This window comes from Chiloscyllium plagiosum, unplaced genomic scaffold (genome assembly GCF_037043375.1).
Source record: "Chiloscyllium plagiosum isolate Xiang-an unplaced genomic scaffold, Cpla_swu_hap1 HiC_scaffold_8, whole genome shotgun sequence".
NCBI lineage: Eukaryota > Metazoa > Chordata > Chondrichthyes > Orectolobiformes > Hemiscylliidae > Chiloscyllium > Chiloscyllium plagiosum.
Window position 1 is genome coordinate 18,076,291 of NW_028270146.1, and position 15,935 is coordinate 18,092,225.

General features: G+C 44.0%; 1 protein-coding gene across 27 annotated transcripts in view; it reads right to left on the minus strand.

Moving 5' to 3' along the window:
- LOC122553369 (neurexin-3) overlaps positions 1-10,137 on the minus strand; it is a 2,038,938-nt gene extending 2,028,801 nt beyond the window's left edge. For 6 of the 27 annotated variants that reach the window (XR_015757835.1, XR_015757832.1, XR_015757831.1 and 3 more), the window contains exon 1: positions 9,799-10,130. The gene's annotated coding sequence lies outside the window, so the exon portion shown is untranslated. Of the gene's footprint in view, positions 1-9,798 lie in introns of all 27 variants that reach the window. The other 21 variants (XM_087989614.1, XM_043697010.2, XM_087989618.1 and 18 more) reach the window with 7 other exon arrangements.
- Positions 10,138-15,935: the final 5,798 nt, after the last annotated feature.

The window sequence follows — 15,935 nt, forward strand, 5'->3', positions numbered from 1 at the left end:
AGTTATCCAAATAGTTTTGCATCGATGCAAAACTGACCTGAATGAATATATGAAAGTCAAACTGTGCCTCTGACTTTTAGGTCTATTACAGTGGAAGGTGTCAAGATTGTTTTAGACATCGTGTGAGGAACAGATTAAAAATATGCATTTGGATTACCACTCTGAGGCAGGAGAACCCAGGAGGCAGAAAACTTCACTACACTTGGGCATTTACAGTTCTGCTGCAGGTGTACTGTGAGCCTATAATGTATATATACCTTAAATAATCAATTCCTAAATGCAAAACTCTCACAAAAGTGAAATAGAGACATGTGCGTACAGATCTCTTTTGGTCAGACAATCACACATAGGCAGTCAAAGAAAAAAAAAGGGGTAAAGTGAGATGTTTGCTATTTGCTGATATTTTTTAACCACTGAAGGTTAATTGACACCCGAATGTAATTCTACTCTGTCCAGCTAGACAATGGTTAATGAAACTACAACCTTAGTTACCCGAGCAGTTGATTTTATGTGCAACATCATGATAGATGGTTTTTGCTGGAAAGAAAAACATTTCAAAATAAAAAGCTGCAGAAATCACGTTATTTGTGGCATTTGCCTTCCACATAATTTGGTTCAAGCCTGGAGTTGTTAATAAAGCAATTTCTGTAGTATTTAAAGAAGAGTGTTTATTCCAATTGGTCAAACCCTTCTGAAAATATTGATAAGTTTTACATTAGCTCAACTATTCTCGGCCTTTGTGGTCAAGTCAGAAAGTGTCAACAGTCAACATTTGTAGAAGCCTTTCATGCTACAGAGGAAATCCATGATTATATCAAGGAAACCAATAAAATTGTTCCTTTGGTTCAAATATTCTGGACATTCAAACATTGTGAAAGAGAGTCATGAAGTCGGAGGTTTAGTCGTGAACTCAAGGTTTAAATACCCAACTGAGAAAAAAAACAGTTGTATAAGTTTACACATTTGTACTGGGGGTGTGGGGGGGTCATTTAGCTGGATAGCAGGTTTGAGAAGCAGAGTAGCACCAACAGCGTGGGTTCAGTTCCTGTACTGGCTGAGCTTATCATGAAAGATTCTCCTTCCCAATCTCACCCTTCATTTGAGATGTGATGACTCGCAGATTAAACCATCAGTAGTTGCCTCTCTCAAATGAGATAGCTGCCCCTCAGTACAGTCGGACTATGGAAACTTTATCATTCATATCACGTATTTATATATATTATTGTTTCCTTTCTAAAGTTGGTATTCTTGCATTCCAGTACTGATAACTGCAAGGCAATAGAAACTTTGATTGAATTTTGCCAATGTCTCATTTTAACAATGTTTAAGTTATGTCCTGCCAAGCAATAATTTCCATGCATGCTTCTATTGCCATAGGTAAAAAAATTTCTAGCTACATATCATGTCTCTGATTGTGTCCTCCGTTATTGATAGCCAGCCTTGCAACAATATCTGTTCGACATTCCATCAGCATGCATCAACATAACAATGTAATTACGTTCTAAACAAGCATTTGCAAATGACAGGTTTAAAATGTTTAGATCAAGTAAACTGAAGATTCAGCAACACTTCCCAATTTATATTGAGTTGGTATGCACACAATAAAGAACTGTCAAATATTTATGTCATCCACAGAACCTCTACCCATTAAAAGAAAGTAAATATCAGAGATAAATAGCCTATTAATTATAAGTAAGGCTAATGATGAACTTCTGCTATCCTCTGAGACTCAATATCGATGCCAAGATTAACAGAAGACCAGCGATGATGGAATAAAAATATTTGCCATCCAATTTATCCTCCTCCTTATTTTAGTGTTCCTGCACATGGCTCAGTAGCCTAGTAATCCTGGCCCATTAGACCATCATACGTGTGTGTGGGCCAAGACTACGAATCGCTGTAGGCGATAGGACTTAACAGCTGCCTTAAGCTAGTTCTCAGCAATTCTGTACAATGGCCTTGATTGTTCAATAACCATTCTCACCTGGATTAACAGCTGCTCTGCAAGTTTTTTTTACACTAAAAGACTCTGAGAAGAAATTACATCGTAAAAATATGAACAGTTATGTTGGCAATAAATACCATTGGTCCTTTAAACATTTCATTTTGATATTGCGCACTCCAAGTCAATACCAAAATAAGAGCAAGTGAATTATTCATGCAAGACATTCCTTATCAAACTGATATCCTTGAAGCACGTCTTTAGCTCATAAACCATGGAAACAGAAGCAAAAAGGGGTAAAAAGTTAAATCTCGGGTTCATACAGTTCCTTTGGGTTTTTCCATTCTCTCTGCCATGAGGTACTAAATGAACTACTTGGATGATTCCAATGAAAGGTCAAATCAATCATTTCCCTCCATTTTCTCTTAGAGACAAAACTACAAAGACTGCTGGACTGCAGCATATTGAGAGAGGGTTGTATAGCTGGACGAGTAATCCAGAAGCCAACTGGATGTATGATCCGGAGCCATCGGTTCAACTCCCATCAAGCCAAAGAGAATTTAAATTCAGTTAATTATGGAAATCTGGAATAAAAAATTGGCAGCAGCCAAAGCAACTGTGAGGTCTACCACAGTGCCATCAAAACCCAACGCGTTGAATAATGCTTTTTCAGAAAAGAAACCTACAGTGCTAATCTTGTTTATCTGCTAGGTAACTCCAGAGCCAACAGTAATACAATTGACTTATAATTGCCCTTTGAAATGGTCTGGTGTATACAAGCAGAAGGCTGGAAGAACACAGCAAGCCAGGCAGAAGAATGTGGAGAAGTCAACATTTCGGGAGTAACCTTTCTTCAGGAAGATCTAGCAAACCATTAATGCTGCCTAAACTGTTGGCACAAAATTTCAAAGAGGTGACACACCACCTTCTCAAGGACAGTTAGGGATGAGCAATAAATGCGTGTTTACCAGTGATGCTCTGATCACAGAATAGTTATAAGCACACAAGGCCAGTCAGCCATTGTGTCTATGCTGGCTCTCCTACTGAGCAACACACTCAATGCCATTCACCTACCCTCTGTCATAATTGTCATTTATCTCAAGAGGGTTGGAATGTAAAAGCAGCGATGTGCTACTGAGACTTCGTGAAGCTCTGGTTAGGCCCTATTTAGAATACTATGTCCAGTTTTGGGCCCCACACTTCAGGAAGGACATACTGCCACTGGAGCCTATCCAGTGGAGATTCACACAGACGATCCCTGGAATGGAAAGCCTAACATAGGACGAATGGCTGAGGATCCTGGGATTGTATTCATTAGAGTTTAGAAGGTTGAGGGGAGACCTAATAGAAACTTACAAGATAATGCATGGCTTAGAAAGGGTGGACACTGGGATTTGCTTCCATCCAGTGGGGATACTAGGACCTGAGGGCACAGCCTTAGAATTGGAGGGGGTCAATCTAAAATGAAAATGAGGAGACATTTCTTCAGCCAGAGAGCGATGGGCCTGTGGAATTCATTGCCACGGAACGCAGTGGAAGCCGGAATGTTAAATGTCCTTAATGCAGAGATTGATAAATTCTTAATTCCACAAGGAATTAAGGGACATGGGCAGAGTGCGGGTAAGTGGCGTTGAAATGCCTATCAGCCATGATTGAATGGTGGAGTGGTCTCGATGGGTCGAATGTCTTTACTTCCACTCATATGTCTTATGATCTTATAATCCTGCACATTCTTCCTTTACAGATAATGACTCAAGTTCCTCCAATATCTCAAGTCATCCTGACTCATCATCCTGCAGCTCCAATAACACTCAAGAAACTCAACGCTATCCCAAACAAAACAGCCCGCTTGCCTGGCAGCACATCCACAAACATCCACGCCCTCTACCACTGACGCTCACTAGCAGAAGTGTGTACTATCTGCAAGATGCACTTCAGAAATTCACCAAAGATCCTTAGACAGCAACTTCCAACCCATGATTGCTTCCATCTTGAAGAACAGAGCAGCAACTTCATGGGAACACCACCACCTGCAAGTTCCCCACTGAGCCACTCACCATCCTAACTTGGAAATACATCGCCATTCCTTCACATTCGCTGGATCAAAATTCTGGAATTCCCTCCCTATTGGTATTGTGGATCTACCTACAGCATGTAGACCACAGTAATTCAAGAAAGCAGTTCACCATCACCTTCTCAACTAGGAGCATAAATACCGGCAAGCCAGTAACGTCCACATCCCATGATTGAATTAACGAAAAGTTCCTCATCTCTGGAATCACTCCAGTGGACCATCCTTTGAGTGAATTTTTTTAATAAAAAGAATGAGTTGGAGTCAATGCAAACTTTGCGGGCCGATAAGACCACAAGATATAGAAACAGAGGTAGACCATTCTGCCCATCAAATTTGCTCTACCATTCAATGAGGCTGATAATCCTTAATTCTACTTTCTGCCTTTTTCTTATAACACTGGATCTCCTAACTAATTAAAAATCTGTCCATCTCATGAATATAATTAAGGACCCAGCCTCAATACCTGAAAGAATTCCATAGATTCACAACCCTCTGAGAAAACAGATTCCTCCTATCTTCTGTCCAGATCCTGATCTAATGGAATGCCTCCTCTCATTCCTAAATGCAAGACGTGATTATTTTTGTTTCAAACCAAAGGGTTAGTGTAGTGGCTCAGTGGTTAGCACTGTAGCCTCTCAGCACCTGGGAACCTGGTTTGATCCCAGACTTGGGTAACTGTCTGCATGAAGTTTGTGTGTGCGTGTGTTCCTCCCACAGTCCAAAGACGTGCAGGCCATGCTAAATTGCCCACATTGGTCAGGGATGTGTAGGTTAGGTACATTAGTCAGGGGCAAATGTAGTGTAGCAGGGGAATTGGGATACAGCATAGAAACAGCCCTTCGGTCCAACTTGTCCATGCCGACCAGATATCCCAACCCAATCTAGTCCCACCTGCCAGCACCCAGCCCATATCCCTCCGAACCCTTCCTATTCGTATACCCATCCAACTGTCTCTTAAATGTTGCAATTGTACCAGCCTCCACCACATCCTCGAGCAGCTCATTCTATACACGTACCACCCTCTGCATGAAAGAATTGCCCCGTAGGTCTCTCTTATATCTTTCCCCTCTCACCCTAAACCTATGCCCTCTAGTTCTGAACTCCCCGACACCAGGGAAAAGACTTTGTCTATTTATCCTATCCATACCCCTCAATTTTGTAAACCTCCATAAGATCACCCCTCAGCCTCCGACGCTCCAGGGAAAACAGCCCCAGCCTGTTCAGCCTCTCCTTATAGGTCAAATCCTCCAACCCTGGCAACATCCTTGTAAATCTTTTCTGAACCCTTTCAAGGTTGGTGTGGACTTGCTGCCCCGAAGAGCCTGTTTCCACACTGTAACGATTCTATGATTCCAAGGTGTATTCTTAAAAAGAAAACTACCCAATTATTGTCTCTTAACAAAAATCAAATCAAGGTTCTTCTACCTCAAGGTGATGGGCTTTCCAATGCTTGATGCTGCACTCCCTGCCGCGCCTCGCCATCACTCCTCCACCCCCCCCCCCCCACCCCACTTCTTACCCGCGGGATCGGGAGCGCGCTACCCGGGCGCTCCAGTCACGCGCCGGGAGCGCGCTCCGTACAAAACACAAACACAAGCAGACCACCGGCGGGCCCGAGACAGGCAGCATCGCCCACTCCACACTAAGGAAAGAAATGATGCAGCAGACAGAGGTAGGAAAGCTGCAGACGTGCACCTTTGACAGAAAGCTACCCACTCTCCTACCCACCCCTCGGGGGCACGCTGCATCCGAATAGGAAAACACATAGACCAAAACTAAACATCCAGGTCCCCTCCACTTGAGAGTTTTTTTTGGGGGGGAGGGGGCGCACCTTTCCTCCCAAGCCCAGAGTTCCTCATTGCCAAACATTCCCATAAAGTTTTCACTGAACCGTGTCCCGCTGTTCCCAAAAATGTGAAGCAGACGGATTCAACCCGAAAGACCACCGCCTCCCTTCCCCTGGCTTCACCCCCCGAATTCCCCTATTCCCTCTCTGAGATTTGTCGAGAAAGAGCCAGTTCTCTCGGTGGTGGGATACCCGACCGAGGCCGAATGTCAACTTTTGCATATATTTTCCTCTCTGTACGGGGGGGGAGCTGAAGACACTGGACTGGATCGAAGACAAAATATAGGCATCTACTATTGTCAGACCCTGAATGGCCTGTACACTTCGAGCTGCCGGAGTGGCTCAGAGACCCATTCTATCCGCCCGATTGTATCACACTTTTACCCGGGCTGAGCTTCTGTGGTGCAATGGTCATGTCGCTACTTCTAAACAAGGCAGACTGGGTTCAAGTCTCACCTCCTTCACAAAGCATATAATACCATCCCTGAGTTAGCCGATCCGGTAAATATCGACTGCTCACATTTAAGGCTATTTCGCTGTCCCTCGCCTCCACAGCAAATGGTTTATCTTTTTATATATATACATATATATATATATTAAAAACCCATCATTAATGGCAACTCCCTGCAGGCTATAATTTTATGTACAGCTTGTGAAATGAATATTAGATCACATCACGGCCTGCCTGACTAGGTATTCTAAGTAATCATGTAGACACCAATATGTTCAAATGCACTATTTGAATCTGAAGATGGGTCACTGGACTCGAAACGTTAACCTTGCCTTTTCCCACAGATGCTGCCAGACCTGCTGAGGTTCTCCTGCAATTTCGATTTTTGGATTTTTTTCCCCCTCTGCCTGAGAACCGCTCTGCCTCTTTGAAATAAAAAAAAGTTACGCTTCAACGACTCGACGGTACACTCTTCCCCCTCCCCAAGAAACAATTTCTGCCATTTCACCAGCTGCGTTGCATTTTTGTTTATTTTTTTTTGCGAACACTGACATTTAGCGCTCACGAGAAGCCAAGTACAATTAAATTTCATCTTCTGTGATAGAGATGCAAAATCGACGCTGGGTTGCTGGGGAGGGTGAGATGGTGAATACGCCGTCGACAAAGCTTTTCAATATGGTTAAATCCTTGTTTGGGGGGGTGGTGTGGGACTCAGTCTACGTGTTATTTTGTTACCCCCCTCCAACCCCTCCTTCCAATCTGATTAAATAATCGGCGTTTGCTAAACATTCCGATTTAAAACGGCGAGAGTGAAACCAGATGTGTACAGACAACACACTGGAGAGCGCACACACACTGGGGCGTTCACTTGATAGCCCCAAACATACACAACCATAATTCAAAGGCTATTTCGTTAACTTCAGACATTGTGTATCATCGCTGCCCGCTAACTAACCCTAACGCCTACCCCCAACAGTGGAATTCTAAAACTTAGTCATCCATAAACCCGGAGTAATTCGCAAAATATGCCCAGCCAATACTTGTTTTAAAAAAAAACAAAAATACTCCCAGACGATGCAATTTAATCCTTCTGAACCCCTTCTCCCCTCCCGCACCATTTCCAGTTCAGCTAATATCGGCCCTAAATAAAAGCAGACCAACTTTTCATTAAAGTCTGAGGCAATTCAGAAATGTATTGTTGCAACAAAAAAAGGGTGTAGTTGTGGTCGAGTGTCCCTCCCTCTCAGCTAGGGGTCTCAGGTTGAAGTGCCACCTGCTCCCGACCTACGTTGTAACATCTCTGAATAGGGAAAATTGGGGGGGGGGGGGGGGAAGAGAAATGAACACAGAGAGGGGCGAAAGAACACAGGCTCCCAGGGGTGGAGGTCAGCACATGGCAGTGGGAAAGGGGCGTTTGGAAGAGGGGGTTAACGATTATAGCGGCACATCCCCAGCGGATGGACAGGATCTATCCCGGGAATCTCGCACTTACCCTCTAACCTCACTTGGAGATCGGTTGGGTGGTTGAGTGAAGCCAAGTGTGGGTTCAACTCTGAACTTCACCGGCTGAAGTTACCATGGAGGACTTTCCTACTCAACCTCTCCCCTGCCCTGAGGTTAGCCCTCAGGATTAACCACCGGCAATTGTGTCTTCCACCCCCCAAATAACAGAGAAGCCCTATGGGCTGGGAAGACTCCTATGTTATTAGGAGGAAGGATTTCTATCATGGAGAAGATCCCGCTGTTTACAAATGAAGACTTAAACGGGCACACACACACAAAACCAAATATTCCACCTCTGTTTGCAATCCTGGTGCTGTTGCCCGCACTGTTTTGTCTCAGTTTCTGTTTATTATGTCGGCATATTATTCTCTGTCCATCTCCTATCTCTCTCTCTCTCTCTCTGGATATGGCTATAAATGCCCACTTTAATCTTTCACTGCGTAAACGTTTCGGTACCTCGTTCAATTTCCAGCTGCAATTTTTGCAACAATTTCAAAATAAAAGAGCTCAAGCTCCAGGTGTGAATCTCCCGAAAAAACAAAACGCAAACATTTTCCTGCATCGAAATATGAAAAGCGCACGAGTGTTCGGGGGGTGGGTGGGGGGTTCTGAGAATAAATAGGGGATGGCCGGGAGGGGGAAGGGGGGGATGGTGGCGAAGAACTGATCCAGTTTTAATTCCCGCACACTTGTATGGCAGAACGCGGAGCAACTTTAAAGCGCGCAGGCAGGAATTTAAAAATAAAACAAATAAAACAAGTCAGAAAGAGCCGGCGACGCATCCGCGATAAAGTTGGCTTGACCTCTGTCAATGATCACCAAGGGCGAAACGAGAACCCCCCCCCCCCCCCCCCCACACACACTACCACCACCCCTTAACCACGACCCCCGGAGGGAAAGTTGATGCAATTTTCGCCCCCACACCATCACGTTTTACTATGGCACGCTGTCGGGTTTTTTTCCCCCCAGACCAGATGATTTGTGTAACATTTGGCGCGATTGTAAGCCAGGTTCGGTCGCCCGGGGGGTGGGGTGGGGTGGGGGGGTGCTAACGGCGCCGTGGACTGGGTTCTATCAAGGAGAAAGAAGCTAAAACGGATGTGTGTGTGTGAGAGAGTGATACAGTCAGACTGACAATCACTGAATTGTTACAGCGTACACTGAGACCATTCGGCCCACACTGACCGCACCGTTTCTATTCCCTGGTGCCAACCTTCTGCTTTCCTCCCAAATCTAGCATCAAACATCACTATATCTGTAACAAAATAAAACACACAAAAACACGCTGTCTGGTTTAGCTTCAGCTTTCCAGCATCCACAGCTCTCTGCTCATCCACTGCTTTCTTCCGCTCCCAGCCCTTACTACATCCCATGTATTTTCTTAAAGTCTGATCTCATTTGCCGCCTCTTTCTGAATTTCTCCTACACAAGTCCCTCGATTAATCGCGAAAGGCTGAAAGCTCTGCACTTTAAGATAGATCACTTGGCCCCCGGCAGGTCAACGTAATCGGAGTGTGCGGTCGATATGATGACTGGGATCCACGCCGACCTTACTTTGCAGTGTCACCGGGAGGGGGCTAACGAATATCGTTATTGCTTAACACACAGTCCCTCCCCACACTTTCAACAAAACCAACTAAACACAGCAGCAAATCTCTCCCCCTCCACAGGCGCTGGCTGACCTGCTGACAATTTCAGGCAATGGTCTTACATTTCAGACTTGAAGCTGCAATCTGTTCATTCTGGGGAGGCAGAAAATGTCACAACTTTCAAGCCAGGGCTGCCCCACATAATCAAGTGACTCCAATTGCACCCCACCCACCCACCCCAAAAGGTATTCGATTGTCCACTTCAGTCGCAGGCTAGAATTTAACACTGGTGCCTTATCCCCAGACAACACGAGAAAACGCCAGTGCACGAACCGGCTGGTTAAGTGCAAGCAGAAAGAATTTCATTTCATTTCCTCTATCCCAAAATCGTACCTTGCAGGACTTGTCCCGGACAGACCTTCACTCTCACACGCACACATGCACAGATACACAAGTCCAATCCGATTCCCTCCGTTAAATCCCTTCCGATGGCGAGATCGATTCCGAGTGGGGTTGAACGGCTGGAGATGTCCCAGTAGCTGTGGGAGATACTGGCAGTTCAGCTACAGAGAGAGAGAGAGTGATGGGAACGAGAGAAGAAAAAAAACCCGGCAGCCCTGCGCTCTCTCTCTCTTTCCCTGTGTGTATGTGTGTGTCTGTCTCTCCCTTCCCTTTCTGCTGCAGACTCCTCGCGTCACGATTCCCCCTCCCCGTCTTTGCCCTGATATTCCGGCTTATGGCAGCCCCTCGTCAAAGCAAGTCACAGTTTGGCATCTGCACACAGCGTCTAAACCCCGCCCTGCACACCGCCGACAGCACCATTTAAAAAGGAAACGGCCTTTTGCTTTCTGATGCTCTCCAGGCAGAGAGAGAATCTCCCTCCAGCCGGTCATATCAAAGCAGACGGCGGTGTAGAAATGTGCTGTTTATAATTTTAAAAAAAAAGTAAGTGGGAGGTGTGAGACAATTCGTTCATTTCCTGGGAAAGCTGTACATTTCATTACTGAACGCAGCGAACAGTTTGAAACGGGGTTCAAAGAATCAAGAGGTGGAATTGAATACTGAATGTTCACTTAGGAAGTTTGAAAGATGAGTTTGCTGGTCCTTCAGTCGCATCATAGTCGAGCGGTTCCCACAATTCACCTTAAATCCACATTGGATCCAGGGGGACAGAAGAGGAGCAAATCATTAGGCCCAGTCATGTCTGTTCCACCATTTATGGTTCTATCTCAATGTCATTCTGCTACCCTCCGCACCAATCCCCTCGTAATCCTTGGTTCCTTTACTTAGATTACTTACAGTGTGGAAACAGGCCCTACGGCCCAACAAGTCCACACCAACCCTCCGAAGAGCAGCCCACCCAGACCCATTCCCATACATTTACCCCTTCACCGAACACTACGGGCAATTTAGCATAGCCAATTCACCTGACCTGCACATCTTTGGACAGTGGGAAGTAACCGGAGCACCCGGAGGAAACCCATGCAGACATGGGTAGAATGTGCAAACTCCACAGAGACAGTGGCGGAAATTGAACCCGGGTCTCTGGCACTGTGAGGCAGCAGTGCTAACCACTGTGCCACCGTGCCACCCAAAGTGTTTTCTTAAAGTCTGATCTCATTTGCCGCCTCTTTCTGAATTTCTCCTACACAAGTCCCTCAATAAATCGCGAAAGACTGCAAGCTCTGCACTTTAAGATAGATCACCGGAGGGAATCGAAGTGTCCAGAAATCTCTCTCTCTATTAAACATGTTCAGTGACTTGGCCTTCACAGCTATCTGTGGTAGAGAATTCCAAAGTTTCACAAAAAAATTATCCTCATCTCGGTCCTAACTGCCCTACCTCATATCCTGAGACCACAACCCTCCCTGAGTCCATAGACAGAGGAAGCATCATCCTATATTTAGTCTTCCACCTCTATCAAAATCTTATACATTTCCATAAGATTCCGTCTCATGAGGAGGTGATGGCCGAGTGGTATTACCGCCAGACATTAATCCAGAGCCAGGTAATGTTCTAGGGATCTTGGTCTCAACCACCCTTGGCAGATAGTGGAATTTGAATTCAATAAAAATCTGGAATTAAGGGTTTAATGATGACAACGAATCCATTGCCAATTGTTGGGGTGGATCCCATCTAGTTCACTAATGCCCTTTCGGGAAGGAAATCTGCCATCTTTACCTGACCTGGCCTACATGTGACCCAAGGCCCACAGCAATGTGGTTGACTTTTTACTGCCCTCTGGGCAATTAGTGATGGGCAATGACTGCTCCCCTAGTAAGTGACACGCACACCCCACAAACCAAAAAAACCTTGTCAATCTAATCTCCTCTCAATGACAAACCTGTCATCCCAGGAATCAGTCTGGTGCATGCTCAGTGCAATCCCCGTGTAAAAATATGTCCTTTCTTACGTAAGGTGAAGATAACTGCACATGATATTCCAGGTGTAGTCTCACTAAGGCCCTAATCTGGCTGCATTAATGGATCATTGCTCTTGACACAAATCCTCTCCCAATGAAAAAACTGCAACATACCAATTGCCTTACTAATTACTTACTGAACAAGGGTGAGGCAGTTTAACTTGGGGACTTTGATTCACAGCTGATTTGTGAATTAATTGCATGTGCCGCATATTCCCAAATTTTTGGTGAACAAAAATCTATCAGTTTGAAAATTAAGTTGAACAACCGATCTTGCATCTACATAAACAATTCCAGAAGTCCCAATATGACATGGATAAGAGCAGGGATGCAAAGCTCATCTGTGTAAAATATGTGCATATACTCAATATATTTGACATTTCATACCCTAACAGGAATGGGTTTCAAACAAATGCCATCCTAACGAAATTTGTAGCATATCAGCCAACAAATTTTATTTATGTAGCCCTTGAACACAATATGATTTCCCAATGCACTTCAGAGGGCAAGCCATAGCAAGATATATTAAGCCAACCAGATGAAAGTGAGGACTGCAGATGCTGGAGAGTCAGAGTTGAGAGTGTGGTGCTGGAAAAGCACAAGTCAGGCAGCATCTGACGAGCAGGAGAATCGACTTTTTGGGCAGAAGCCCTTCATCAGAAGGGGGCCGATGCAGAGGGTAACAGATTGACATTGAGATAGAACAATGCCAACTGACGGAACAGACATTACTTGGGCCTAATGATCTACTCCTCTTCTGTCCCCCTGGATCCAATGTGGATTTAAGGTGAGTGCATTGGATTGTGGGAACGGTTCAACAATGATGTGACTTCGTTATATTAAGCCAACCCTGAGGAAAGAGAGAGATCTTAAGGAGCATATTAAAGAAGATGAGAGAGAAATTTTGAGAGAGAACTTCAGAGCCGAGTCCTCGACAGTGGAGTGATGCTAAGTGAAATCACAGAAAGCACCAGCCTTGGGAGAACAGAGAAATCACAGAGGATATTGAAGTGGAGGAGTAAATGGACTGAGGTCATGGATGAATTTGAAAACAGAGCTGAGAGTTTTAAATTCAATGCTTTTCCAGATTGTCACAGGTTACAAGAGTGATAACTGTTTGGGACTTGGACCACTGTAGAATATGGGAAACAAAGTTTTGTGTACACTTAAGTTTACAGGAGGTGGAAGGCTGGCCAGGTGAACGTTAGAATCATTGAGTCCATACGTTACAAAGTCATGGCTAACAGGATTCCAATAGCAGATGGACTGAGGAAGAAATCGAATTGAGGTAACATTACAGAAGTATTATCTGGGTTGTGGAGATAATGAGATGGGAACTTTTATTTATGGTCAAGGTTCGAGGTTAAGGACTGTCTGGTTCAACCTCAGGGTGTGGCTATGGAGAGGGATGGAGTTAGTTACTATGAAATGGAACTTGTCTTTTGATACACCTATCCTGACTGGATTCTATCAGTCTCAAATTTAAAAGTTGCAATCATTCCAGCCTTCAGAGACATTTTGGAAGCAGGATACATTAACTTTCTATTTAAATTTAATTGGTTGGTGATGAACAAATCAGAAAGAGGGAAATGAAAGTTGCAGAACCAATGATTGTCCATATGAATGATACTTGGACACTTTTATCTATCTGAAGAAGTATCACTGGACCTGAAACGTTAACTCTCATTTCTCTCCACAGATGCTGCCAGACCTGCTGAGTTCCTCCAGCAATTTTGGTTTTTGTTTCAGATTTCCAGCATCTGCAATTCTTTCTTTTTATTTTACTATTGATTCAATTCATTTTCTGTGTGCTGATAAGTTAGTTAGTTATCTGCCAACTATATTGAAAAGAGAAATGAGTAACTAATAAAACCTAATTCCATGATGACTTAGCAGTTCCTGGCCATCTATAACGCAGAAAACATAGACAGAAACCTCTTCAGCTTCATTTCTTTGCCAGTTCAAGAAATATTGCAATATATAACTGGAGAAGACTATTCAGCCCCTCTGACTTGTTCAGTGAAGTCATGGCTGATCTGCATGATAATTTCATCTGCCCAACTTAGTTCCATAAACCTGAATAACCCTGGCTTGACAAAAAAAAAAATCTACCAATGCCAATTGTGTAAACTTTCACCAGCGTCAATGTTTGGCAGGACAGGAGGCATCCAAATTTCCATTGTTCTTTTACCTCAAGAAGTGTTTCTTACAATCTCGAATGAACAGCCTAACTTTAATGTTATGGTCGTATTCCTTATGCTGGACTCCACCACCAATAAAGGATAGAGTTAGCCCCAATTTCTTCTTTCAACCGTCATACAGGATATGAGTTTCAATGGGTCCATGTGCCCTACTCATAAAATAACCAAGACTGAGAGAAAGAGAGCACACATTTAAAGTGACTTGCAAATGAAGTAGACGTGAGAAAATATGAAGTAAGAAAAACCTTTTTCACACAGTGCCTCGATCAGGTTTGGAATGCAATAACTGCAAGTGCGGTGGAGGCAGGTTTAATAGAAACATTCAAAAGGACATTAGATGGTTATTTAAATGGAAGCAAGGTTTAGACTTATGAAGGAAGGGTGGGATAATCGTCCTCAGTCATGATGCTCATTTGGAGAACCAGTGCAAATACAGAGGGCCGCATCACTTAAAAGTCATAGTCATACAGTATGGAAACAGACCCTTCAGTCCAACCAGTCCATGATGAACATAATCCCAATCTGATGAAGAGTCATTAAGACTCAAAACTTAACGTGTCCTCTCTCCATGAACATAAGAACGTAAGAACCAGGAGCAAGGAGTGGGTCAGGTGGCCCTTCAAGCCTGCTCCGCCATTCAATAAGATCATGGCTGATCTTTTCGTGGCCTCAGCTCCACTTACCCACCCTCGCATCATAACCCTTCATTCCTTTACTGTTCATAAAGTTATCTACCTTAGCTTTAAAAACATTAGATGAGGAAGCCTCAACCACTTCAGTGGGCAGGGAATTGCACAGATTCACAACCCTCTGGGCGAAGAAGTTCCGTGGAAATCTGCTACCCCTAATTTTGAGGTTATGCCCTCCTATCCTAGTTTCACCCACCAGTGGAAACATCCTCTCTACTTTTATCCTATCTATTCCCTTCATAATTTCATCGGTTTCTATAAACTGCCCCCTCATTCTTCTAAATTGCAATGAATATAATCCCAATCAACCCAGTCTGTCCTCATTAGCCAATCCCTTCAACTCTGGAATCAATCTAGTGAACCTCCTCTGCACCCCCTCTACTGCCAGTACATCTTTTCTCAAGTAAGGAGAGCAAAACTGCACACAGCCTCACCAGCACCCTATACAGCTGCAACATAACTTCTCTGCTTTTAAACTCAATCCTATTAGCAATAAAGGACAAAATTCCATTTGCCTTCTTAATTAATGGCTGCACCTGCAAACCAACCTTCTGTGATTCATGCAGACGGACACCCAGGTCCCTCTGTATAGCAGCATGCTGAAATGTTTCACAATTCATGGATGTTGCCTGCCCCATTGTGACCTTGACCATTTGTTGTTTTCAGTACAGATTCCATCATCTGTAATAACGTGCCCCTATAATCCCAAACTAAACTAGTCCCAGCTGCCTGCTCCTGACCCATATCCCTCCTTACCTTGCTCTGCGTTATAACAAATCTGTGATTCTGTGATGTCTTGTATTGACTTTGACTGCCTAAGAATGACTGGACAGAAATTTTACACAATACATTTTGCCTTTTTGCTCCTAGGTGTATTCACTTTAATGTTTTTACCTCTCCTCGAGGGAACGAGGAAGAATTGTCCAGCCATAATGCCCTATTTTCCTACTCATAATTTAAATGTGCATTTAACTCCTCAATTAACCTACAATCAATGGAATACAAGCTTAGAACATACAATGTGTTCCCATATTTTCAAAATCACATGACACCAGGTTATGGTCTGACAGGTCTTTTGAAAGTACAAATTTTCGCAGCACTTGTAGGTAGCTAGCTATAAAGTCTGTGTCCTATGTTCCAGCTCCACTCGCTGCCCAACAAAGGAGCAGCGATCTGAAAGCTCGTACTTCCAAAAAAACCTGTTGGACTATAACCTGG